This window comes from Crotalus tigris, unplaced genomic scaffold, assembly GCF_016545835.1.
Source record: "Crotalus tigris isolate CLP2741 ecotype Arizona unplaced genomic scaffold, ASM1654583v1 scf7180000017792.2578787, whole genome shotgun sequence".
In the NCBI taxonomy this organism is placed as follows: Eukaryota; Metazoa; Chordata; class Lepidosauria; order Squamata; family Viperidae; genus Crotalus; species Crotalus tigris.
In genome coordinates, this window is record NW_024096639.1 from 166,394 (window position 1) to 193,319 (window position 26,926).

A 26,926-nucleotide genomic window follows, 5' to 3' on the forward strand; every position below is an offset into this window, starting at 1 on the left:
CTGTGGAGTATATAATTGAGTTTACAAAGAAATGTTTGGAAGTGCCTACTTTCAGTTTAGATTAGCTGCAGTTTAACATACATACTATTCTAATGTGGTTAAGCTTCAATAAATGGAAATAAACTACTAATTAGGGATTATGAAGTTAGCTTATTTATCTAACTACAGTTAAACAGTTAAAGATTTTGATGCATTAGGGAATTGTATTTCACCCGCAATGTAAATAGAAATTTCTGATGTATTCCTCAGTTGTGTCTGAGAAAGTGAGAAGGAAAATAAAGGGAACCTGAAGCTTTCTGCCTTCTGTATATCTGAATGGAATCTTTCCAATACAGTTGCTTTTATGATTACATACAAATGTAATGAATTCATTTTGTTCAGCTATCATTCATTTAATAAAGTAGAACAGATTGCATTAATTCAACACTGCCATAATTTTTATTTAATTTATACTGACTTCAAGGTACTTGATGAGTTTTATAACACATGTTTTCTTTATTCTTGGATTTTGAAGATTAAGCTAAAATGAGTAGGATTAGCAAATCATAAATTACTTCAGCTTTCAGTATTTCATTAAAATGAAAATATGTTTAAATTAAAATGTTTTATGTAGTATATCTGTGAATGAACTCTTGTCAGTAGTATACAGGATGCGACAACAGCCTTTTCCTCAGCCAAGTCAATCCAAAACATTTAAGTGGTTGAAAAGATTGTTAAAAACCATGCATGGTCATTCCAGATATAGACCCTGACTGAAGCAATAGTTGATTAAAAGCGATGGTGGCTGTAGAGAAGAGCTGTGATGGTGTAGTGTTTAGAATGCAGTACTGCAGGCTAACTCACTGCTTACTCCAGGAGTTAGATTCTGAACGGCTCAAGGTTGATTCAACCTTCCATCATTCTGAGGTTGGTAAAATGAGGATCCAGATTGTTGGGGGCAATATGCTGACTCTGCAAACCACTTAGAGAGGGCTGTAAAGCACTATGAAGTGGTACATAAGTCTAAGTGCTATTGCTATGAGAGAACCCTGACCCAGATTTCCCCCCCAATACTTCACTAGTGCTTCTCCCTAACTGCTGCATGAAATGGCTATATTTGTTGAACTCATAGATGTGCTTGCCCACATGTCCTGTTTCCTAGTACTATAAAAATATGCTGGGAATTGAATCAGGAACTTTCTGTAAACACTGAGCATAGACTGTTCTCTCTCTCTCCTGTCTTTAATGTGATAATCATAATTGTCAAATGACTACAATGTAAAATGTGAACTAGTCTAAGATATGCATGAAAGGATTTCATCATGAATATAACAATTTTCTTATATTAATTGCATTCAAATACACATTTCTTTATTTCAGGATCTTCAATTAAGATGTTTTATTTTTTTTGTTCTATATATAAATAAAACTATCTCCTATTACAATATTGTATGCAATTAGACTGTAAATAATTTACATTTTCTTATCCACTCAATTTTCCTGTAATTAATCTTGAAAGTTGAATGTCTGTATCAGGGATAGGCAACCTTGGCTCTTTTATGACTCATGGACTTCAACTCCCAGAATTCCTGAGCCAGCATGGAAGAGCCAAGGTTGTCTACCCCTGGTCTATATCATCATTGTCTTGACAATAGTTATTCTCTAGGTGTCTGGTGTTTCCTGGAAGCTTAAAAAAAAACACCACCTGGCCCTTTTGGGCTTTATTTTGTTTCTGTGCTGCTTCTAATTAATTTGCACTGAATTGCAAGGATGATTCTGTATGTCTCTCTATGTAGACAGGTATAAATGCTGAAAGGGATAAAAATAGAGATAGAGTTGCTAGAGAAAGAGATAATGCTAGAGATAAACTTGATTTTCATGGAAGCAGTGGTGGATTGAAGACAACTTCATTTTTAGTGGAACTGACAACCAGTGCTTTTTTTTGTAAAAAAAAAAAAAAAAAGAGGTGCCGGAACTCACACACATCATACAATCCGCCTTGCCTACCCTACAAGGTTCCATTCAAAAAAGGTGCCAGAACTCCACTCTGGGTGTTCTATGACAAAAAAAGTCCTGCTGACAACTATGGCAGAAAGGAGAGCTGGTGAATAAATTGGCTCCCTGAACTTCTCTCCAGATTAAGGAGATGATTTGGGATTGCCCAGAGTGGTCCTTACAGATGAGACTGTGAAACAGTGGCCTCCAGAAAGTTTTAGAACTCTGCAAGCCGGGAGAGTCAGCCAGAGGAGTCAGTTCAGAACCTTCAAAAGAATGTTGGATTCGCCCATTTCCCAACTTAATTACCTTTATTGGAAAAAGCTTGTAAATTCCTTTTTGGAAATTAAGAACCTTTAGAAGGACAAGCTTCATGACAGAGGGTGATCTTCAACCCATGGTGAAGGAAACTTTATATAAGTTTAGAACTTAAAGAAAATCTGTTTTACTTGGAAATGAGCAGCAAAAAGATGGTTTGAATATAGATTTTGGAAAGCTTTTGAATGGACCAGAGTGACAGGAAATAGGTTTTTGAAATACTTCACATATTTTGTTTAACATTTTATTAAAAATGTATGAAGATTTTGAATTTAAGTGTAAGAAATCTTTCCTTGGGAAAATGTTCCGGATGAGAGAAAAAATGATAACAGAACACCTTAAAGGTTAGTTATCAGACACCACTAAAAAGAATTAAAGATTACAATTAAAAGGAGAAGCCCCACTAATATAGAATCAGAAAAACAATAGAAGCCTAACATAAACCAAAATGGATTTCCATCCAAATGGGATTTTCCCATAGGATGAAAATAATGGCAATCATAAATGTAAGCCTATTGAAAGGATTACAGTACTAATTGATTGTTGATTTATTACAAGCGATAGACTTGAAACTTACAACTATGCTAGTGATGTTTTCAATAGCTCTACAAATAAGGTAAATTAGATTGGTCTTGTGTAAATGTTAAACTGGACTGAAACACATTGTGAGATGAAAAAGTAGACTGAACATAAAAGCATCAACCAGACTATTATTTACACCCATTGGCCAAGTATTTCTTACAATCATCACAGTTCCCAAACTTGTAAATAAAATTTTATGCAACAATTAGTCATCAACTTAAATGTAGATCTTAATTTACATGTGATTATTTTTTTCCAGAGAAGAAAATCCTCATATCTTGATTGAGATCAATTAGCCATATTTAGTGATTAAAATGGTTCAAAGACTACAAATATACCAATATTACACAATGATACTATATCCCAGGACTTCTGATATGCAACAAGATCACTGAAAAGGCTGGGCTTTATAAACGATTACTTTATTATGCTCAGATGCTCAAAGAATATTTGTACACTTTTAGCTGTGTCATACCAATGAAATTAAAATATAGTAGCTTCAGTTCCGTCCAAATATTATTATATAGACGGCTAAAAACTTACATATTTTTCATTAAGCAGGGGAAAGCATTTTAATAAACAGACTCTAAGAACATTCAAAGTGAATAATCCTCTAAGCTTCTTACTCAAGATGCAGTATGTGCATATGTGTATACGTATCTGAGTAAAAAAATACAAATTTTAAATTAGAGAAAAGTAATAAAAAAGTGAAATGAAATTAAAAAATAACAGAAAAGAAAAAAGAAATGGTTTCTGATCTTCTTAACAACAATTATTTATACATTCATATTTTGTCTTCTCTCTTGATTAGGTTACATCATTTTCTTCTTTCCATAATCTACCCTTTCTAATCATCAAATCCATAAATCATAATTTATTTTTTTCTTTTTCGGTGAAAAGTCCATAAGGGACCAGGGTGCAAAAATTATGTTTCCTTTTTCTTATTGCTAGATAACAACAGCAACAAAAAACAGTATTCAACATAAAGTCAGATGCTAGCTAAAATAATTATTTAAAAAGGTCAACATTGAAATAACTTTCTTGCAATTTTTAATCAGTACAAGGGAACTGGCATTCAGATATCTAAAACTACACTGACAATATCAGTAATTAGAAAAGATACATACAAACAAAGAATTTTGGCTAAGAGTCCATTTTAAATTAAAGAATGTATATGTTTTATCAGATGTATGCCAAAATATTAAAATTTGCAATCTGGGTATTACAAACTTTAACATAGCAATATAAAATACAAATAAATGCTGGTAGATAAAGCAATAAAATTATCCAAAAGAGACTGGAAGATTATAAACTTTTACAGATTCCTGTCAAACCTGTAATTTTTCCATGAGACATACATTTTAAAAAATGAAATGAGTAACCAGCAATTCAAAATCTAAACTGTCAAAAGTTTGGTTCAGCATATTTATTACAATGAGATCATTATAAATAAATATAATTATAAATTATTATTATAAATGAAAGCTTATTTGAAACCAAATATTCTATTCCACCCATAATGTGTAATTTGAGTTTAAAGAATACATAGCCTTCCCATTATGTGTTCTCTAAGCTCAAAACACACCTTTTGGAGTTCTTCAATTAGTTTTGCTGTAACTCAAGACTGGGCCATTTTGTTGTTCAAGGACTTGACATAGCTTGGCTCAGCCTTTTTTTTTTCTTGGACTAAAAAAAACAGGTAATATTTGTGACACTGTAAATGGAGAATAAAGATGGTTTGCTAACCATTATTAAGGAACGTACTTTGATGATGTCACTTGTGTCTCATCTCCAGCATACGGTGGAAGTAACCTGAAATCAGCTTAAATTGTTTTGCTGTTAACATGATGTGTTCTTTCTTCTCTTGACACACATCTTGCTATACAAAACATCCACAATGTTTCAGTAATGAGGCTAGCTTTGATGAGGTCAGTCAAACCCTTTTGGCTGCTTGAGTTTAACTTAGCTCTAACCTTCATGTCTGATCTCAAGGCACTGCCTATTACAACTGTTTTGGCTTTAGGTGCCTGAAAAAAAAAATATAAATAGTTGATAAAGCATTCTTTGTTTGTTGTGGGAATATCAATTTCTTGGATCAATAATTTTAAAAATACTGGGTTTTATATAGGAAAATCAACTCTTGACTTCTCTCTGAACACTGCCTTCCATATCCATTTAGCTTGAATTCGAAAGACTTGTCAACTATATATATGGGGGGGGGGGGGAAATGAAACTGGAAGACTGACTCCATAACACACACACACACACACACACACACACACACACAAAGCAATCAACCAACATCCTATTGCAAAGAACCTTTTTTTGTTCTGATAGATCTGCAAAGATCTATATTTTTGCAGAGGTGACAACCTTACATTTCCTGAAGGGACCAAGGGTATTGTTTATCTTTTCTCTCTGAACATTTACTGCCTGTACCAGGAATCTCAATACTGAAGTGATAACACCAAGAAGGTATCTCCCATAAGATAGCAATATTTAGGGAAAGAGGCTAAAAGCTAATTCACCCTATCTGACCTGGTAGAATGAGTAGATATCCTTACGGAAAGATGGTCCTGCAGATAACCTGACCCTGTGCCATATAGGGCTTTAAAGATGATGACCAATATCTTAAATTGCACATAGATAGAAACTGGATAAAAATATAGCTTGTGCACAACAGATGTGTTACATAGGCAATTGCTGTGGTGTTCCTACTTTCTTGATCACTTTCTGGGTTGTCTTCAAGGGCTGACTCATGTAAAGCACATTGCAATAATCCAAATAGATTACATATAACGGTGGAAATCATTATCTTTGTCAAGGATGTCTCTGGCATACAAAACTACTTTTGATGCATTTCCCAAATCTGTTTTCATAAATGAATGAACTCGGCATCACTGAGTAACAGTTTACTAATTTGCCAGCTGATTCCACAGGAGTGCTTCACAGGAAAATGTTACATTATACACATGGCACCATTTGGATTAATTAAATTTGTAGATTTCCTTTTCCAAGTAGGGATAAAGTGTGAAACAATTTTTTCATTGCTGCAAGATTTGAAAATACACAGTCATAAAGCTGCCGGTTATTTAATTTTTTTTATTAGGCTGACAGCTGGAAAAAAAAGGAAGACTATATTTTTAAAAAGAACAATAACATTGTAAATATGAGATGCAGTGTACTGTCACAAGTACTGAGAATTACTTGATAGAAAACAGTAAGCCTCTTTGTCTTAATTTTAAAATATATTAATAATCCAGTGCAAAAACATAGAAAATGATCCATTCATATCACAGAATAAATACAAAAAACAAAAAGAATGTTCTGTTAAGCTCAAAAAAATAAAGCTCATTTTTATTGTAATTTTGAAAATGCAGTGGATCATAATGAAGAACAGGAAATTTAATGTTAATGGCTTCATCCCCCATCTAGAACTTTTCTCTTATGGGTACCATATCGCAAGTAAATCATGCAGTGCAGGTGATTTTCAAAATGAGGCAATGTCTGATTCAGTCACATGATGTCTTAACAACTGCAGTGCCACTCAGCCCACTACAACAAAATCAATGCAAGCTATGAAAAATAAAACACTGTCATACAACTCAATAACAACCAACAAAATATTACAATCACATTGCATCACCATACCAAAGAGCCCAATTAAAGGCCTCCAGAACAGTTTAAAAAACCAAAAGGATGAGTAGCTCCAGAACAAAAAACAGAAGTCATCTACAACATAAAGTATAAGGACTATAACAGCCACTCTGTTGGACAGAAATGCAGAAAACTAGCAGTGCACATCAATCAACACCAACTAGGACTCAGAAGACATGATGAAATTAATTTCATCAATTAAAACTTAATTGAACAACACATGGACAGACTTAACCAGACTTAATCAACTGGGAAACTATGAGCACCCTAGACCATGGCTGGCTCAGGAATTCTGGGATTTGAAGTCCACCAGTCATAAAAGAGCCAAGGTTGCCTACCCTGTCCTAGACCAAGGTTAGTACAAAATTCTAAAGAATTCCTGAAAGATTGGCAATCTGACAAATCAGCCATCAACAGGCACATAGACATAAGTAACATCTACATTCCATTGAAAAGCTAAAAAAAAAAGACCTAAATACTTCCTGATCAGCAATTAACACCAGATAAGCAGAGATAAACACCAGTATTAATACCAGACCAACAATAATGTAGTAAACAATATCCCAATCAAGGAACTACCAAGAACATTTTCACCAACACTGGCAGGGCAATCTGCCTACATTTAAACAATGAGCAAACCCAACTCCCTTCTAGCACATGATATTACCCAGTTGAGTAATGAGAAAATCTGCAGAAAAACAACCAAGCTCAAGCAACCAACTAAAGTCCTCATGATTTTTTGTATGCCACAGGTACTTCCACAGTTGCTGGGTTAGGGACCATTCATAATATGCCAACACATTCCCATGCATGCATTCAAGTTTCCAGTTCTTACAATATTCCTATATTCTCTCCTAAACACACATCTTATTCATCTCCTCTCTGTTAGCTGTCTCTTATCTGCTCCTCACAATGCAGAACATGAGTTATTTATTGCCATTAGAAGTGGAAAACCTGTCAGTCAGCTGTCTGATCTTTACCATAACCAGGAGCTGGAATCACATGTCTTCAACTCCACAGTGTATATTTCTGGAAACCAGGGGACATGTTTCCCACCAAAAGAATTTTGGATAGTGTTTTGTAGAATTTATGAAAGATGATCTGGCAATTAAAGCCATCAAATTTCTGGATTTTGAACCTAGAAGAACACCATATCCCAAAAATGCATTTAATGTCCACTTCCAGAAAAAAATAAGAGTCATTGCATGCCTCACAGAGTAATTTCCTCCTAGCTTCCTCAGGTACTCACTGCCAGAAATCTCCAGTAATGGGATTAACCAGTCTATCTAGACACAACAGAATAGTGCAATTAATCTTGGAAGAAGTCCAAAATATTTTGCTTTGGGTCCCTGTCCCATATTCTGATTGTAACCAGCACCTTGGTTAAGCTGGTCTTGCATACCCAGTTCCCAAACAACATTTCCAAAAAATTTAAAGGTAAGATTTTCATTCAAAATCAACAGGTAGTAGTAGAATGGCCAATGGTCAGAAAAAAACAACATAAAAATGACTTCTGTGTTCTACATTCAATAAGGGTTTCAAAATACACCTTTCGGATAGAAGCTCATGTTTGCTATATAAATATTTCTCAAATCAACCTCATCTTTATCTGCTAAAATCAATTATGATATAAAGCTTTGTTAAGGTACTCAGTGTAAAACTTTCATATAGCTAGAATTAAACACTTATTTTAATAGTAGCTATATAAATATATTCATTAAAGCATAAACAGGGTCATTTGATTTTTTGTCAACCTATCAGTTCTTTTCCTTCTAGAAATATACAGTCACCGTCTTTCACAGAGGGCATACTATAGAGTGGTACAGATATACTGTATGGTAAGTAAGTAAATAAATACCATGGACAAAGTGGTTTGGTACTATCCACTATATTTCTGGTGCCTGCTATAGAAAAATAAGATTATCTTAAGAAGAATTAGAGAGAGTTCTGCCTTCCACAGCCATACAGTGACATTTTTAAGCATAGTATCCGACTGAAATTATATGTAAACTAGTGTATGAGGTAGGAGAGATACTTTTTGTCAATCTCTTTCTAATAAGAAACTTAACCTTATATCATGTCTTATCATTTCCTGTCAAACTCTATGCTTAATAATTTCCTTCGATTTACTGGTCAGGATATAATTTTATAAATGAGTGGGTTTGGCTAAATTTTTTAAAGAGTGATTCAATATAAAGCCTCCTGAATTTTAACAATAGATTCTAAAATACAACAAATGATCACATTTTAAAACCAAAATGTGACATGTTCTTTAAATAAAGTTTTTCTAAGTTAATACAACTATTTTTAAAAATAATTTAAGACCTCAAATTTATTAGTTGAAAATGTAATTCTTTCCCTAGACCATCTAATTTCTTCTCTATATTATTATGTGCACTAAAATAAAAAATAGGCATAATTTTTAAATTTAATTCACAGAGAATTACAATCCCCCCTTTCTTCTGAACAGACCACTTGGCATTTTTTGCTACATCAAATTTATCCAATTAAGAGAATAAAGAGCTTGATAAATAAGATTAGCATGGATACTAGTTTAATATCTCCCATACTGTAAAATAAGCAAGAAACAAGCATTTACAGTATATAAACATTAAATTGGAAGCCCCTCTTTAATTTTGTATTTACTGCTGTGATATGGTGTTTTATCACTAATGATCTATTCAAGGCCTGAAGTTTCATATTTTGATAAAAAGAAAATCAGAAATGTTTTTCTATAAATAATATAGGCCTGACCTAAATTTTGCACTGCTCATTTCAACTATAGTCATGAAAGAATGCAGATCATTGTTAAAAAATAATGTATTTAATGGCATATTGATAAAGTGATATAATTTTCTAATTGAACCTGTTTTTCATTATACAGTTTCTGTACCTTAAGATTGATTAAGTGATAATTGCATCTGATGTATAACTTATGAACAGGAACAAATGGCTCATCAGATAAAAAATGATGAGACTGCAGGTTCAGTCTTTAACTGATGCATGCAACATTTTCTCTAGTTATATTTAAGACTGTTGCTATTTCAGTTTGAAAATCACAGTATTTCAGTAGTTTCAGAACCATCTTCCATTTCAGCCTCAGGCAGCTTGGGAACTATGATAAACAAGTATTTAAATTTCATGAAATTGTTTATTTTATGTTCTTGTAGATTAATTAAAATGATATGTTGGTGTACAAACAACAATCATAGAATCATAGTTCTTGTTAGAAAGAGAAATGGTTCAAGCTTTTAGAGGCTTGTAAACCCTTTCAAACAGTATGGTTTATTCTACAATAAAAAATATTGACTCCAGAGATCACTCTCCTGAAGAAAGATGAAGATGCATCTGGTAATATCCCTACTTCTAAAAGACAGATTGTGCTTCATTAAGTGGAGGTGAAATATCCTGAAACATATTATTTTCTTGTGGGTAGGATAATTGGGAAATATTTTGGAAATATTTATAGGAAATAATTGGGAAATAATATATTGAACTATATCATGTTAGAAATGTTTTGGAAGTTATTATGCAAAAGTCATATGGAAGAGAAGACTTGTTCTATTTAATCAGAAGACTCATATTCATTAAATCAACATATTGATTTAAGTGACATCCTAGTCTTATGTGATGAGAAGAGACAGTGATGTGCTTGCTCTCTCAGTGCTGTCTATTTTGTTCTTGTCACCCGGCCCTTCCACCTTCTATATTTAACAAATGGAAGCAAACATTGCTGTGCAGAATCTTCATGAATTTTGAACTTGTATGCATGAACAGGAAGCTGCTATTGCATACTGTTACACACTTGATATGCCCAATACGGTTATCCAACATTAAAATATCACAGGGAGTAGTCCCCACTCTTTGCCTACATTATTCAAATTATAGGAGGATTACGGTAGAATGTTTTCATATGTTTTTTTAAAAAATCAAAATTCAATAAGCCAGAAGTGGATAATCAGGGTTGCTCTAAGATATTTTAGCAAACGATGATATAAACTGCAATAGAGAGAAAATGACTGGGTTCAGTTGGCACTAAATTTTGCTTCTCCTCTAGAGATAGGACACATCCTGAAAATAGTATATTAAACTAGAAGACATGAGATGTTGTACTGAATATATTCTTACACCTTATCACTGATCTCTGACCATCAGTATCTATCTGATATAAAGGATAGTTATCTCAAAGGTAGAATGGTCTCTACCACAAACAGTGATAAAGGCAGAAGAAGGATCTGAATATGTAGTTACACCCTCAGGAGTCCAGTAAATTCATTTTAATAGTTCTTTTCATGAGAAGAAAACATGGCAAAGAGCAGACACTGGAAAGTCCCACATAATGTTACTTCTCTGTCTCTTCTAGGAAAACCATTCACAAAGAAAAAAGCGCTAGGGCTATCATCCACAAACTATTATTTCCTTCCCATTTGTTCAGAGCAATTCAAAACATTGGGATATTACATGTATCATCACTATAAATGATTGTTACCTTTTAATAGTCTAGGTTTTCATTCATATACAGTATGTAGAGTTGTTATAGCAGAAACGTTTGCCTTAGATAAACGTTAGTAACAAATAAATGATAAGAAGTTTCAAAATATTTCAAAAAATGACGGCTGTATGCCTCAAGTAATCACTCCTACTCAACAATATCTAGTGAATGAAATTGATAACGCTGAAGAGCTTATTTGGGTTAGAATGAGTGGAGGAAAAAATAAAAACAGTATTTGCATCTCTGTAATCTATCTGCCTACAAAAAATATAAATGATGCTTTCCAGAAACAAATGCAGATTTTTCAAAGAAGCATGTAGTAATGACACAGCATTTTAATTCCTCTAACATAGGGGTGTCAAACTGCCGGCCCACAGGCCGGACACATCATGACGAAACCGCGCCCACCCCATTGCTGGCAATGGGAAAAAGTTCCGATATGTCGCACAACATCATGTGACATCGCGAGTTTGACTTGTCTGCTCTAACAATAGCAAGTTTGAGTTTGTAGTTAAAGGCACAAGGGTAGAAACAAGGAGACAGTGAGTTATTTTTTCCCCTACCTTAGATATGAAGCCTAATTTTAAAAAAGTATTTCATTGTACACAGCACAGAATAATGCTTTCTGACATGGGAAGCTATATAAATACAATAGATGAAGGAATGAATGAGGTCACCTGTCATGATTTTGTGCCAATCACTTCCTTTTGAACTTAGGAAGACGGCAATGGCAAACCATTTCTGAAAATGTTGTGAAGAAAACTGCATGGATTGGAATCATGGAAACCAGGAATCAGACTCACCTCAAGATTGACAATTTTCTCCCTCAGAGTGTGAGCAAAGCCACAACAGTATCAAAGCCACAAGAGGATCAACTATTCATGGTGTAATGCTAACCAATAGGAAAGAATTTCTTAAGAAAGCAGAAATAACAGGAATTTCACTTTTTTGTTATAGCACTTTTTATGTGGTTTTTTCCCCTCTCTTTGACAATGTATGTATCACTATCAGTATTATTTTTCTGTTTTGTTCTTTTTTATTATTTTTTTATTAATTTTACAAAATCAATAAAAATAAACCCAGTACAATAATACATAGGAGTTCATTGTAGGAGAAGCTGATAGGAAAAAGAAGACAAAATGAGAAAGAGATACTAAAAACAGAACTGCAAACAATTTCTATGAAGAGAAAAATGAAAGAAGCAGAAGTTGTTATTATGACTATACAAAAGCTGGATGAGAATCAGAAAACAAACAAACAAAAAGCTCCGTGTAGATGATGGATGAAGGGCTGTGATACCACCATATAAAGAACAATAGGATGGTCTCAGCTAAGCCAAAGTTCAGTATAGTAGTTTAAGAATGAAAAAGGTTTCTTTCGGTATGTTAAAAATAAAAGGAAAGCATTTGTATACCAGTTACTCACTGGTCATGTGATGAAAGAGAGGCACTAAACACCTATCTTTGCTCTATTCTGTCCAGTTAGAAGGTTGGAAAGAAGAAGAAGGTTGTGCTTCGCAAGGTGGTTGTAAGCAGCAGAATGAATGAGGCATGACTGACCATTGATGCTGACTGAATCATGGTCAGAGAGTATCTCTTTCTTTGGAATTAGTTGAAATCTCTGGGTCAAATAGACTGCATCCCAGGATACTGAAGTAACTAACTGATAGGTTATTGTTGTATATTAGATTTGAGAAATACAGATAACTGGAGTGCAAGAAATGTTATTTCTATTTTCAGAAAGATTGGGAACTACAAACCTGTCTGCTTGACACTAATACATAGGAGAATGCTACAGCATATCATAAAGTAAATAAAATAGAAATGCAACAACTAGCAGAAGTCAACAAGGATTTGTCAAGAAAAAAAACCTCATCAAACAGAACTCCTGTCCTTTTTATTTAACAGGGATTTGTTTACTAGTTGTGCTTATTATATCTCTATAGTCTTTCTTGACTTGAATAAAGCATTTGATAATGCACTTCATGACATGCTGATTAGCAAGTTAGAGGTGTGGTTTGGATGAGTTAGGGTGATTACCTGCTTTTAAACCCTATTTATCAGTGCTCATCAAACTGGAACAAAGTCCCGAATAGGATACCACATTATTCAGTGCTGGCCTTACTCAATATTTTTCTTAATAGGTTTGATAAAAAGTGAGGTTTTATTAATTAAATCTTTATATTAAAAATAATAGTGCTAGGGAAGAAGAAAGAAATAAAATTCAGAACAATCTTAGATTAGAAAAATGGTGAAAAGTAGCAGAATAACTTTAATATGAAACTTAGGTAAAGTTTTTTATTTAGGAAATTGAAATCAAATGCATATTAGAAGAATAGGAGACTCTTGATTTTATAGCAAGATTTATTAAAGCAATCCTAAAACAATACTTGATCATGAATTGCAAATGTATCAGCAGTATGATGTTGCTAAAAAAAGACATAAGTACAATACAGTATATAGTTTGCAAATCACAGGAAGCAATAACTTAATCTTTTGGGATCAGAATTTGGCCATCATACTTTTAAAGTGATTTAAATTGGAAGAGATTCAGTAAAGGCCATCAAGGATGAGCACAGGGCTAAAGTTCTGTGGACGTAGATTTAAAGAACTGAGCATGCCAAAATAATTGTGTGGACTTTCCCTGGTTGTTGCATCAAAGACATCAAAAGGCGGGAGGTGGGGAGAAAAAGCTGAGCCATTTATGTACTACAGAGCAGCAACAATTTTGAATTGCATTGTGTGATCTAACTCTGACTTCATTTTGTCTCCATTAATTTTTCATAATCATTATGAGATCAGATATAAGCTAATTTTTCGATCATACATGGATATAGAAAGTGCTAATTTGTAAAGTCATAATTCTCTATAATAATGATAGGAGATATATATACACATGGATGTTAGTGATCAGTGCAAGAAGATGATCCTGTGCAAAATGATTACATTTTTACAAAGTGGAATATTTTTATGACTGCTGTATTCAGTAACATAATAAATATATGTGGTAGCTCAAGCATGAAATTGCAAAGGGCAACAAACATTAACAAATCAGCAAAGCAGGTGCTTAGAGGAAATAACCAAGATGAACTTGTCTATCATGAAACATCCCTTTCATTACAGATGGAATATATAACTACTTTAACCACTTGGAGGGTGTTGGAAATATAACCACTAAATTGTTTACTGATTATTGACCAAAAGTGCTTGTTTGGCAAAGACATTTCATTTGTAAGCACTAAGAGGTACAGGCGTGCACGTGGATGGTGTGTCCATCTTGATTCTTGGTACATTCATGAGAAAAATGTTATTACATTACTGGACCATTTATTTATGTACCATATACAGGCTTTTTCTATTCTCACTGACCCAAGAAAAAAGCAATTACATTAAATCACCCAATATAATGCAGGCAAACATCTCGTCACAATCCTCAACCTGCACACAGAGAAGAAAAGTTTCAATCCATGTTTGCTTTTTTACTTTTTTAACAAATTAGATACACAATTATAAAAGATTGTTTTATTCCAGATAACCTTGATCATAGGTGAAGCAGGCTACATGAACATTCAATTGCAATATTATATTGCTTTATTTCTTCTACTCCAACAATCTATCATGGGTTTAACATTTTTGCTGTTCTAGGGAAATTAATTCAATTTTGCTGTCCTGTGGAAAAGGAGGAAAGGCAGAAGATATGATGCCAATTATGGTAACTCAGTTAATGTTTCTCAGCATTGCTAGCTTGTTATTTAATTCTTAAACCAAAACTCACTAAAATTGAAATATTATTGGCATAAATAATTTTCTCCATTGCTGCATAAGGGTTCATCCTCAAAGTATCTCCTTGCAATCACATGATAAAAATTGCCTAACTAGACATGTTCTATGTATAAATTGCAATAACCCCTTATCAATTATTTCTGCTGCTAATCTGATACATAAAAGCAGGAGAATCTGTTAGTAGCCTGCTGTTATGCTTAAGATGCTCTCAATCCTATGGACATATAGTCCACAAATAACATTTGCTTCCATTGCTTGCCAAATTTCTATTATGGATGGTGCATCACTACAGTTCTGTAGGACTTGTGGGCTGATTTTTCTCTGTTATAGGAAAACATCTCAAAGCTCTATGGAGATTTCATAAGAAAGCAGGAATTGCTTGGTTGATTTTTCCAACTTATATAAACAGTATACCTTACTTCACCTCCTTTATTCTACAGTATTTTCTGGCGTATAAGACGACTCGGCGTATAAGACGACCCCCGACTTCGGCGCCAATTTCCACACTTTAGAAAGTCGTCTTATATGCCGGAAAATACGGTACTTTACTCTAGTCTATTTGCAACTGTTGAGAAAACCCCTAGCTGCAAAACTGTTCTGCTATCATGCTTTCTATGATAATATGTGGTAAAAAGATTGGTGTCTGACAGCCATTCAGTTCTCTCCTTGTTCCAATAGCTCAGGTTTTTGGTTTTGCTTTAAGTAGCCAGCCAAAAGGCCACAGCATAGACTAAAACTATGAAGGAAGGTGAAACAATTTTCTCCTTGTAATAGTGCAATTTTTACTACTCCAAGCCCTGCATGAGTAGAAGATTCACAGTAACAATTTTCAGATGGTTTTTCTTGTTCAGGGGTGTCAAACTCACAACGCCACGTGATGTGTGGCTGGTAATGGGGTGGACGCAGTTTCGGCATGACACATCTAGCCTGCGGGCTGGCAGTTTGACACCCCTGTTCTAGTTGAATGGAGGGAACAGCTCTTTCCTGTTTGTTTTAGCATTTCAGGAGACAGCAAAATACTTTTAAAGGTTGGGGAGTAGCAATAATATCAAATACCTCCTGGCAAACTCAAGATAATGCTGTTGTTGCTTTGTGGGGGGGGGATCATTGTATCACTTACACTACCAATGGTAAACCTATCACAAGAAACAATTGGACAATTTTTCCTCCACTTAGAAGATGGCAACATCTTCCCCATTTCTCATACCCCCGATATAATGGGGAACTTGGGAAGCCATTTGTCTATGGATCTCATATTACATCTTCATTTTTTTTCTTGTTTTCGTGATAGCATATTAATAGGGATGCTGCCAAAAATCCAGATGCATTTATTTATGCTATGCATCTCAATGCTGCAAGCTGATTGATTTAGTTATTCTGACATAAAAGAGCATCTTCAAAGAATGGCAAACAAGCCTCTGTATAATCAAACTGCCATTCATCCTTCAGGTCTTAAAATCTTTCAACAGGAACAGCATTTTAATATCTGGCTAGCTTCTATTAAGATTTCATTGCAGGAATAGTAGAATATTAATCTCTACCATGTGTAGAAATCCATATAAAAATAACTCTATAGATTCTAGCATCGGAAAATAAATAGCTGTCTATTTATGCATGTTACTTCTATAAATCTATAGGCTCCTGAGTTGATGGCAATCTTAAATTTCTGGTCCAGGTCTTCACTGATCTGCTGAAGTACAATAAAAAAAATCTTGTTCCTGCCTCATGAATAATGTGCTGATCTGTGACTGTCTTAGAAGTATTTGATGGCAAACAACTACAAATGCTTTTTGAAGCAGTGGTTAAAAATTACTGGTAAGCCAGAATTCAAATAGAAAATATGTGAAAACTATTCAATAGAAACCATATATAATGGTCAAAATTAAAACAGTGCAAATAAAATGTTGGCAAATGCTAGAGTGAAGTTGTGTTAGGTCATGAACCTGGCTTTCTGTCCTTTAAACAAATTCTATTACAAAAGACATTTTATCTATTTCTCAACAAGAATTTTTCTGACTCTAGAAGATTGGCTTGTATTTCTTCAAATTCAAATTAGAAATTCTAATTCAAAGATTATATTTTTTAAAAGTTGCTGTATAAAAAATACATCTCCGTCTCAGTGGAAGAAGGAGAAATAAAGAGAAAATAATTTAAATTAGTTAACTCATTTCTCACTCTGAAGTGGGAACATATTGGTAGATAGAAGACCTTAAATTCAACTGAATTAATAGACTCTCTCCCAGTTTGCATCTTGTTCAATCTCTTCAAAAACAGAGTTAGAAGGGACCTTGGAGGTCTTTTTTTTCTTTTTTTATTAATTGCCAGAGTTTCTGACCTCACAAGACTCAATATAGAGGCCAATGAGGGACAAATAGACAGGTTACTTTCAATTTAGAATTCTCAGCAGTTTAGACCAGCCGGCTAGGGAATAATGGGAGTTGAAGCTCAAGTTCTCTAAGTTGCCAGGTTTGAAGAACACTGGTTTAAACAGTTTGGCCATTGACAGAATGCCGCAAGTAGTAATTGAGCCACATCTTGAAGGTATTCTACCTTTGCATACAGAGAAACTAAAACAACTTTACAGCTGGATTCACACATAATGCTGAACTAATCTATTTTGGGGGCTTGTAAATATACATAGCCACACAAACAAACAGAAGGTTAAACTGAGTTTAGTTTGCTGCTAGAATATAGATGACTGGTCTTTAATTGAGAGCTAAGCATGCTGTCTGGACGTATAATGAGATGAACGAAGGAAGACAATTTGTTCTTGTTTTCTGTTGCCCTTTTCTACTCTGCTAAAATAGCAGCTATCAAGAAGGAATCCATGATACCACGAGACTAGTTACTAGTCAGAATAAACAATATAAGGCTAGATAGCTAAAAATCTCTTGACACCTGCCAAGCTTCTTATCCATCTGATTTTTTTTTAAAAAAAATAACTATTCTGAATATATGAATAAACTGGAAAACAGAATGCTACAAGTTCCCTATATCAGGGGTCCCCAATCCCTGGTCTGGGTTCCAGTACTACACTGCAGCCCTTCGGGAATCAGGCTATGCAAGCAGTAGGTGAGCGTGCAAATGCGTGAAGCTACATTTGTGCAAGCACCAGGTTTGTACATGAAACCATCCCCTCTCCCCCCTTCTGCTGTTGCCATCAGTCTGCAGAGCTAGAAAGGTTGGGGACTGCTGCCTACATCACTACATATTAGTCTGGGCTTCCTAGAGATTGTGTTAATTTTCTTAAAAACTAAATCACTGTGTGGCTGCAGCCCATGCTCTTGTTTTTGGATTTTAAATTGCACCTGGAAGAAAACCAGGTATTTGATAGAAGTTTCTGGCATGGATAGCAGGAAATCATCTCAGTTTGCCTTCTAGTAAGAGGGTGTTTTGAGATTGGCTGCACCCACTAGACAGAAAAAGGAAAGTCCAACATCTGAACAAGACGGATATTTTTTTTCAAAATGGTCATATCATGCTCTCAAGTTTCAGATATGTATACTGGGCACAGAGTTTGAAACTTACAAATAAAACAGAAAGCTATGTATGAAATGTGTAGGTTAATGAAAATAAAAAATGCTATATTTTGTGAAGTCTTTTGGAGGGAAAGGTGAGAAAATTATATATATATAAAAGACATATGTTTAGGAAAAAGACAAGCAAAAAAGCATATTTATTTCTATGCAAGGTTTTCCTTCCATAAGTATTTGACAAATAGTGCAAACATAAGGTTGATAAAAGCCGATAAATGCAATAAAACTGAGATTTGAAGATTTGTTCATTTTTGGACAAGCGGGAACTTTTTTAATCCTATATTTCTCCAGGATACTTGTTGCTAAGAATTAGTAATTTAAGCATGGCAAATGCTTCTTGCTGTCTTCCATGTTACTTTTCTTTCCTCAACTTCAATCTGCATATTCATAAAGCTCATATGCTATTATTTTTCCAAAGTGACAGATGTATTGATTATCTGAAGTAGACAAGATCCATTATTTTGAATTTCACTTTTAAACTAAACACAGTTGCTCAGTTGTTCACCACTCTAATCTTATGGTTAAAGGGAACAGTAATACTTATAATAAAAACCCATTTATTCCTTGCATGCATACACAAAGGTATTAGATGGTTTCCAGACAAACCATTCTTGGAAAGGTGACATTTTCACACTGGTTCTTAATACTGTTTTGCTTGTGTCCAAATCTGTTATGGATTTGGGAACACCACCAATATCAGAACAGATTTGCACTGGGGTTTCATATATAATTTGTTTAGTCATCTGTATTCTGGGAAAAATATGGCTCTATACACATATAAGCTCATTTATCTGTTCATTTTAAACAATTAAATTTTTTGGTACAAATAAGCAATATTATTTACTTTCATATCTTGTGGAGCAAATTCATTATAACATAATCCATGCAAAAATAATATATGTTAATTGGTTATTTATTGAAGCATCTCTAATTTATGTGTTTATCTCATTCAATTCTGAATCATACATGTCTAAAATTATTTTCCTTTATGATTATCCTATTTTATACTCCTTGAGACCCTTGAGAAGGCTGAAATGAAATTTTCACATCTCCTTTATTTTTATAGACCTTTTAAACTATTTTTTTTAAATTATGCATGTATTAATGTCGTAAGTTTATCTATCTATGTTATGCCATAGTACCAAGGAAATCTATGCTTACTGAGGAGGTTGAGGTGAACTCTCCAGGCCAAATTAAGTCCAGTTTTTAGATTCATTGCTTTGTTTCATATTTACATTTTGTTGTGATTGCTAATGCAAGACCATGATTCTGTTCAGTACCACAAACAGAAACTCGCAGTGGGATCTGCACTGAGCCCTATTCACCATTTTCAGTTTTCAAATTCTAGTGCTTATTTTGCTATTTGAATTATCACTTGTATGCTTCAATGAATCAGTATGAGTTCCTGATCCACTTTTGTGAACTACATCTCTAATAGTGGCAGGGGAAGGCTGTGGTTGACCTCTACGGATGTCTACAGTTTGAAAATAATTGTGCTAAAATGACTTGAATCACTGAAAACCAGTGGTCGATCTTGACCCACAATTTGGAAAATGTTATCCAAAGTGATTATTAGCTAATGCCAATAAAGTCTTCAGACAAAAATCTTTTGTCTGCTCACCTTGATTTCTATAGTTATCCATTATATGCCTTCTCTTTGTACAGTTACCTAATTATGAAACACAGCAAATGTCTTTCAGCAGCTTGCTACACTTTAATTGAATCTATTAATCTACGACTTGACTCACTTAAGGATAAAGCACAGTTGGAACATTTGCAGTTGGAGTATAACTTCTATTACTCTATTCCATGCATATGAAATGCAGTTTTGTTAATTATGGGAACAGATTTCCACCCCCACCCCCCACCCCCCCGCCCGAGCCAATAATAATCTGTGAGGCTTTTTTCTCACATTGTCACATCACTTCACCAAAAAAAAACTAAGCTCATGGGAAATGTTTTAGAAATCATATTTAGACAATGCTGGAAGAATCTCTCAGACTGAAAACCTCTACCACACTTACATTTGAAAAGTGGGAAGAAATGAAAGCTCTACTTTCTTTGATGGCAGAATTAAAAGATGGACTTCAGAAGCAAAACAGGTCAATTTGTACCCATCACCTTTACAGAATTCAATTTGAATTCAGCCAAAGCTTATTTTCCTATAGCTATTTTACAGTACATTTGGGAACAGCAGGCTTTGCTAGGAAATCAAGGAGAAAAAAAGCAAACAATTTTCTCATTCTGTTCCATAGCTTATAGGTAAGAAAATGGAACATAGGAGCTTTTTGCTTTTTATCCAAACTATACAGAACTCTGATTTGCTTTTAAAAATAAAAGGTTTTTCATTTCTTTTAGCTTTCTTTTCATCTTTTATAATGACTTCTTGTAATATGGCAGTACCTTCAGAAATCACTTTGAGATAACATCATCTTTTTTCTCCTTTTGCAAAAATGCACAAAGTAATAGTACTTGCCAGATAAGAGCTGCCGACTGTTTATGGCACACTTCCCACTGTATCTTCCCAATATGAGTCTATGTGTCCACAATAAGAACAAGTATATCCAATGAAATTGTTGCATGTGTGACTTTTGAATATGTCTTATCAGGTTTTATAAATGCCTTTTGTAGTATAGTTTCTATGCAATAGTTGTGATTATTTACCTTTATAAATATAATCATAGCACAAATATTATTAATTTCATTGACAATGTGATCTTCCTTTGAAAGCGTAGTATATATATATATGTATCAGTAATTTAGGAATACATTGTGATCTTCCTCTATGCTGTATCAAAACTTGTTTGGTCTATTCCATTATGAGAACAGTTGGCAGTTTCCAGAAGAGAATTCCTAATTTAAAGTTATTGTAGATGTCCTGGGCTAGAATAAGGTTCTAGGAAGGAACTTATTCAACATATCACTGAGGGGGAACACCTTTTTGACTGCATCACAGTTTAATCTAGCCACAACTAAATACATGTATATACAAAAACACATATCATAAATCAGACACAGTTTCAAAATGATGAAGATTCCTGATTTATATTCCAAAAATTCAGGTGAACTTTTCCTTTAATTTTAAAAATTCAATTTTTAACAGCAATGGAAATTTTATTCAACAAAAGTGTTTTATATGGAGTTACCTGAAAGTCATAGCACCAATAAGTATCACCACTGAAAACTGCATTCTGTAACTGTTAACAGTGTTTGAACCCTTGATCCTTGACTTTTACAGAATTATCTGAATTTCTGTTTTCTTATTGAGTGTTCAATTTAAATGTATGTTTTTCATTTTCTTAACTTCACAAATATTGTCCTGTGTATCCATCCATATGGATCTTTACCAGAAATTTTCTGGCAACTGTTGCTCACTATAGCTCATTTTCTTTGTATTTGATTTCTTTAAAATCTGCAACTATTATTTTTTAAAAAAAATAACCGTTAACAAAAATAAAATCATAGTAGCATTAGTTATATGTTGAATCTATTCTTTTGACAAGGATTAATGGTGTCGGATATCTCCAAATAGCCATTATCAGTTTAAGCACAGAAATAAAAATTCTTGATAAAATGGAAAAAAACAGCAACAGGACACAGTGGTTTGAACAATGAGCTTCAATGACAGATTATATAGTGATTTTATTATCCCTTTTTACAGTATAATGGACCATTTATAGTGATACCTATTGTTCATTAAGGTCCTCCAGATATTACTGTACTAAGACTGTCAGTTTTTCTCATAACTGGTCATGGGTCACTGGGGTCACAAAAAACTGGAATTTGGGAGACCCATAGGCTCCTAACTTCTGCTTCCTGGTATAAATTTTGTGGAAGTAATATATGAAAAAGTTGTTATATAAGAATTCACTAGAGACCAAATTCAGTTTCCCAGCATTTACAATTAAAATGAATAACCTAACCCCAAAAAAACCCCATGATGATATTCTCTGTTTATATATCACTTTCTGGGTAACTTGTCTTAATAAAATGTATTGGTTGCATTGTTTTGCAAATGATTTTTTTCTTATGCAAGCATCTTAAATTCCTGGCATTATTATGGGATACTTGTTGAGATAAGGGCAACATTTGTCATTTTTTTTCTTGTACCAAGCATTCTAATTGTTTTTATTTATTAGCAAATAAAGCACATATTTCTGATGGCAAATCAGCAGTCCTATTTAACTACTCAGTAGGAATCAAAACAATGTAATTGTGATGAAAAACATAATATAATCAAATATGTTTGTGGCCAATTTGCTAACCTTGCATTAATTTACCATATGTTGATTACAGTGACATTAGCACTAGCTATTTTCTCTTCTAATAACTATTGTCTATGAAAACTAAACTAAAGAAATTGGCAACGTCAAAAGTACTATCATGCAGTGAAGAATTGGCTTGTGATTTATGTTCTTTTTTAGGTCAGCTCACTTGTTCCAAATCGTTTGGAAGAAGGAACAAGTTCTAATAAGAATATTATCTCATAGCATTGCAGTTTCTTAAAAGACACCTCCATTTTTCAATGATTTTATGCAAATCTTTTAAATGCTGTTCTTCTTTTGTTTATCATAATAGCAATAGCACTTAGACTTATATACTGCCCCATAATGCTTTTCAGAACTCTCTAGGCAGTTTATAATTTCAGCATCTTGTCCCCAACAATCTGGGTCCTCATTTTACCGACCTCAGAAGAATGGAAGGGTTAGTCAACCTAATCCCTCCCTGCTCCAAAACTATCTACAGACAAATGGGCTGGGAATATAGCCCACAAAGCTACAGACACCACAGCTTTTCTACTTCAATTTCTGGATAGAGTCCAGGATCTCTGAAAAGGTTTGCCGAACATTGATGATAAACAATGAACCTCTAAATTTCAGTAGCAAAAAAAAAAAAAATCTGCTCTGAATTGCTTTCTTTGAGTGAATCATGACGAAGAAGGAAATACAAAAAAAAAAAATCAAGGACCATGGTGGATTCTCTTTCTAATTCTTTTTATTGGTGGAAATTATCCATGGCAGATAAGGTGGCAGCAAAGAGTAGAAAACAAGGTGCTGTAAAGGGTACTTGATGCAAACTTCTTGCTTCTAAAACTGTTGTGTATTTGTTTTTAATTGTTTCACTTTCTCAATGCACCACCTATAGCAGGGATCCCCAACCCCATGTCCATGGACTGGTACCGGCAGCAGCATGCCAGCAACTGGTCTGCACAAACAAGAAAGCCCCAACTGCGGGATGCAAGCAACACACAAAACCACACCTTCTCTGGTACATGGAAAAACCTTTCTCCACATAACCGATCTCTGGTGCCCAAAAGGTTGGGGACCTTGACCTATAGTGATGGTTTCAGCATGTTTTGTTGGCTGGACTTCAGAGCATCACTCCCCCATCGCAGGGAGAGGGAGCCGACTAGATGGTTCCACCCCAGGCACCTAATGGACCCAGATCGGTTCCAGGAGGAGCTTGGGGAAATACCTGACTCCCTTGTCCACAACTCGTCCGGGTCCCTGGTTGCGGCCTGGAATGAGGCAGCGTCTGGGGCCCTGGATCGAATTGCGCCTTTGCGACCTCTCTGTGGTGGTGGTCCCCGGAGGGCGCCTTGGTTTACTGAGGAGCTCTGGGAGATGAAGCGCCACAAGAGACGTCTAGAGCGACATTGGAGGGCCAGTAACTCTGAATCTGACCGATCACTATTAAGAGCCTATCTTAGGACTTATTTAGTGGCGATAAGGGCGGCAAAGCGTGTTCACTTTTCCGCACTTATTGTGTCCGCAGAATCTCGCCCGGCCACCTTGTTTAGGGTGACCCGCTCCCTTCTTAAAGTGGAGGAGGCGGAGGAACCCTTGCAGGGGAGAGCTGAGGAGTTTGTTCAGTTTCTTTCGGACAAAATCGCTCAGATTCAGAGAGACCTGGACTCCGACTGGGCAGTGCCAGCCAAGTTGCCAGGGCCTGGTCTTAGTCATGTTATCTGAAGCGAGTTTGAGCTTGTGACCCCTGATGAAGTGGACAAGGCCGTGAGGGCAATGAATGCCGCCACCTGTTTATTGGACCCGTGCCCCTCCTGGCTGGTTTCTGCCAGTAGGGAGGTGACACGAGGCTGGCTCCAGGTGATAATCAATGCCTCCTTGATGGAGGGGTCTTTCCCACAACCTTTAAAGGAACCGGTGGTGAGGCCCCTCCTCAAGAAGCCTTCCCTGGACCCAGCTGTTTTGAAGAACTTTCATCCTGTCTCCAACCTCCCCTTTGTGGGGAAGGTTGTAGAGAAGGTGGTGGCGTCCCAACTCTTGCGATCCTTGGATGAAACTAATTATCTGGACCCTTTTCAATCTGGTTTCAGGCCCGGCTACAGCACTGAGACTGCTTTGGTCGCACTGACCGATGACCTCTGGCGAGCCCAGGATAGGGGTCATGCCTCTATCCTGGTGCTTCTTGACCTCTCAGCAGCTTTCGATACCATCGACCATGGTATCCTTCTGCGTCGTCTCAGAGAGGTGGGGGTGGGCGGCACCGTATTGCGGTGGTTCTCCTCCTACCTCTCTGACAGGTCGCAGTCGGTGTTGGCGGGCGGACAGAGATCGACCCCTAGGCGTCTCGATCATGGGGTGCCTCAGGGCTCGATCCTGTCCCCCCTCCTTTTTAACATCTACATGAAACCGCTGGGTGAGATCATTCGGCAACAGGGGGTGAGGTATCATTAGTACGCGGATGATACCCAATTATATATCTCCACCCCATGTCCTTTCAGTGAAGCAGTCGACGTGATGTGCCGGTGCCTGGAAGATGTGAGGGTCTGGATGGGGGTGAACAGGCTTAGACTCAACCCTGACAAGACCGAGTGGCTCTGGGTCTTGCCTCCCAAAGGCCAACTGGATGGCCCATCATTAGTCCTGGGAGGGGGCAAATTTACTTCCCTCAGTGCAGGCACGCAACTTGGGTGTCCTCCTGGACTCACAGCTAAATTTGGAACAACATCTATCGGCTGTGGCCAGGGGGACCTTTGCCCAGGTTCACCTGGTGCACCAGTTGCGGCCTTATTTGGACCGAGAGGCTTTACTCACAGTCACTCATGCCGTTGTCACCTCAAGACTGGATTACTGCAATGCGCTCTACATGGGGCTACCCTTGAAGAGCGTTCGGAGGCTGCAGTTGGTTCAGAACGCAGCCGCGAGAGCGATTGTGGGCGCGCCAAGGTACGCCCACGTGTCACCTATCCTCCGCGAGCTGCACTGGATTCCTGTGGGTCTCCGGACGCAATTCAAGGTGTTGGTTATCACCTTTAAAGCCCTTCATGGCATAGGGCCAGGTTACTTACAGGACCGCATACTGCCGCACAGTTCCCAGAGACCGGTGAGGTCCCATAGATTGGGCCTCCTTCAGGTCCCGTCGGCCAGACAATGTCAGCTGGCAGGCCCTCGGGGAAGGGCCTTTTCTGTGGTGGCTCCAACCTGATGGAATCAACTTCCCCCCGAGGTTCAAACAACTCCCACCCTGCCGGCCTTTAAGAAAGCCGTTAAAACTCTCCTGTTCCGGCAGGCCTGGGGCTGATGTCCCCGGGGGGGGGCGGGATATGATCGGACTCACGGTATTATTTTATTGTTTTATTGTTGATGATTGTTTTAATTTTGTACACCGCCCTGAGTCCTTTGGGATTGGGCGGCATATAAATAAAATTAAATAAATAAATAAACTCATCCATTTTACTTTTGCATATGTTGGAAGCCAGAGTCTGATAAACAATTCATTTTATTTGTTTGTTTGTTTATTAAATTTGTCCACTGTCTGACTTATGACAATTCTGGGAGGTTCACAAAGTAAAAACATAGGAAATAACAATAAAATAATATAGCAATAAAGGCAAAGACAAAAAGACAAAAACAAGTGCATATCCTGGTCCTAGTTTTTGAAACACAATAGAGTTTTCAAGTAATTGATACTTCAGAAAGAACTTAAAATTAAGCTTCTCCTTCTTTCTCAGTTGCAAATATTGGAGTTTTGGGGGGGATTGCAGAAATCTTCTGCATTCAAATTAGCAGAGTGAAGAACGCCTGCCTGAATATATGGGAAAGGATTTGTATTGCTGTGTCTCTAGATGAGTTAATGTACATCTGTGGCAGTTATTTAAAGCATACATCAGGCATTATATATATTTAATAATTGATTTATATAATTCATAATCAACAGAATTTTACAGAAATTATGTTAGGAGAGAGAAATCAATAATTACAATTTCATGTCTTTAGCATTTAGCTATTTGAGTCTATAGCCAATATCATATGGTTTATATCATTTTTCTGCATTACAGCTTTCTAGAAAAAAAGAGAAAATCCCCCTTGCCATAAGGCTCAAGGGGTTTACTCAGGAAGTCTCTCTCTCTTTCTCTGTGTGTGTGTGTCTGTTTGTGTACGAGAGAGAAAGAGAAAGAGAGAGAGAGAGAGAGAGAGAGAGAGAGAGAGAGAGAGAGAGATATTAGATTTTGGTAATATAATTATGCTTAAGACTTGATTTATGTGTGAATTTTAAGGAACATTTTAAAAACCATTAAAATATAAGGTACCCATGTACAAATCTGAACAAACAGTCAAATA

At 35.8% G+C, this 26,926-nt stretch overlaps 1 protein-coding gene across 2 annotated transcripts in view; it reads left to right on the forward strand.

The window, feature by feature from the left end:
• TRIM42 (tripartite motif containing 42) overlaps positions 1 to 26,926 on the forward strand; it is a 101,972-nt gene that overhangs the window by 32,090 nt on the left and 42,956 nt on the right. Inside the window, exon 6 of one of the 2 annotated variants that reach the window (XR_005556583.1) lies at positions 8,308 to 8,369. The gene's annotated coding sequence lies outside the window, so the exon portion shown is untranslated. Of the gene's footprint in view, positions 1 to 8,307; positions 8,370 to 11,740; positions 11,967 to 26,926 lie in introns of those variants that run through there. The other variant, XM_039342462.1, reaches the window with a different exon arrangement.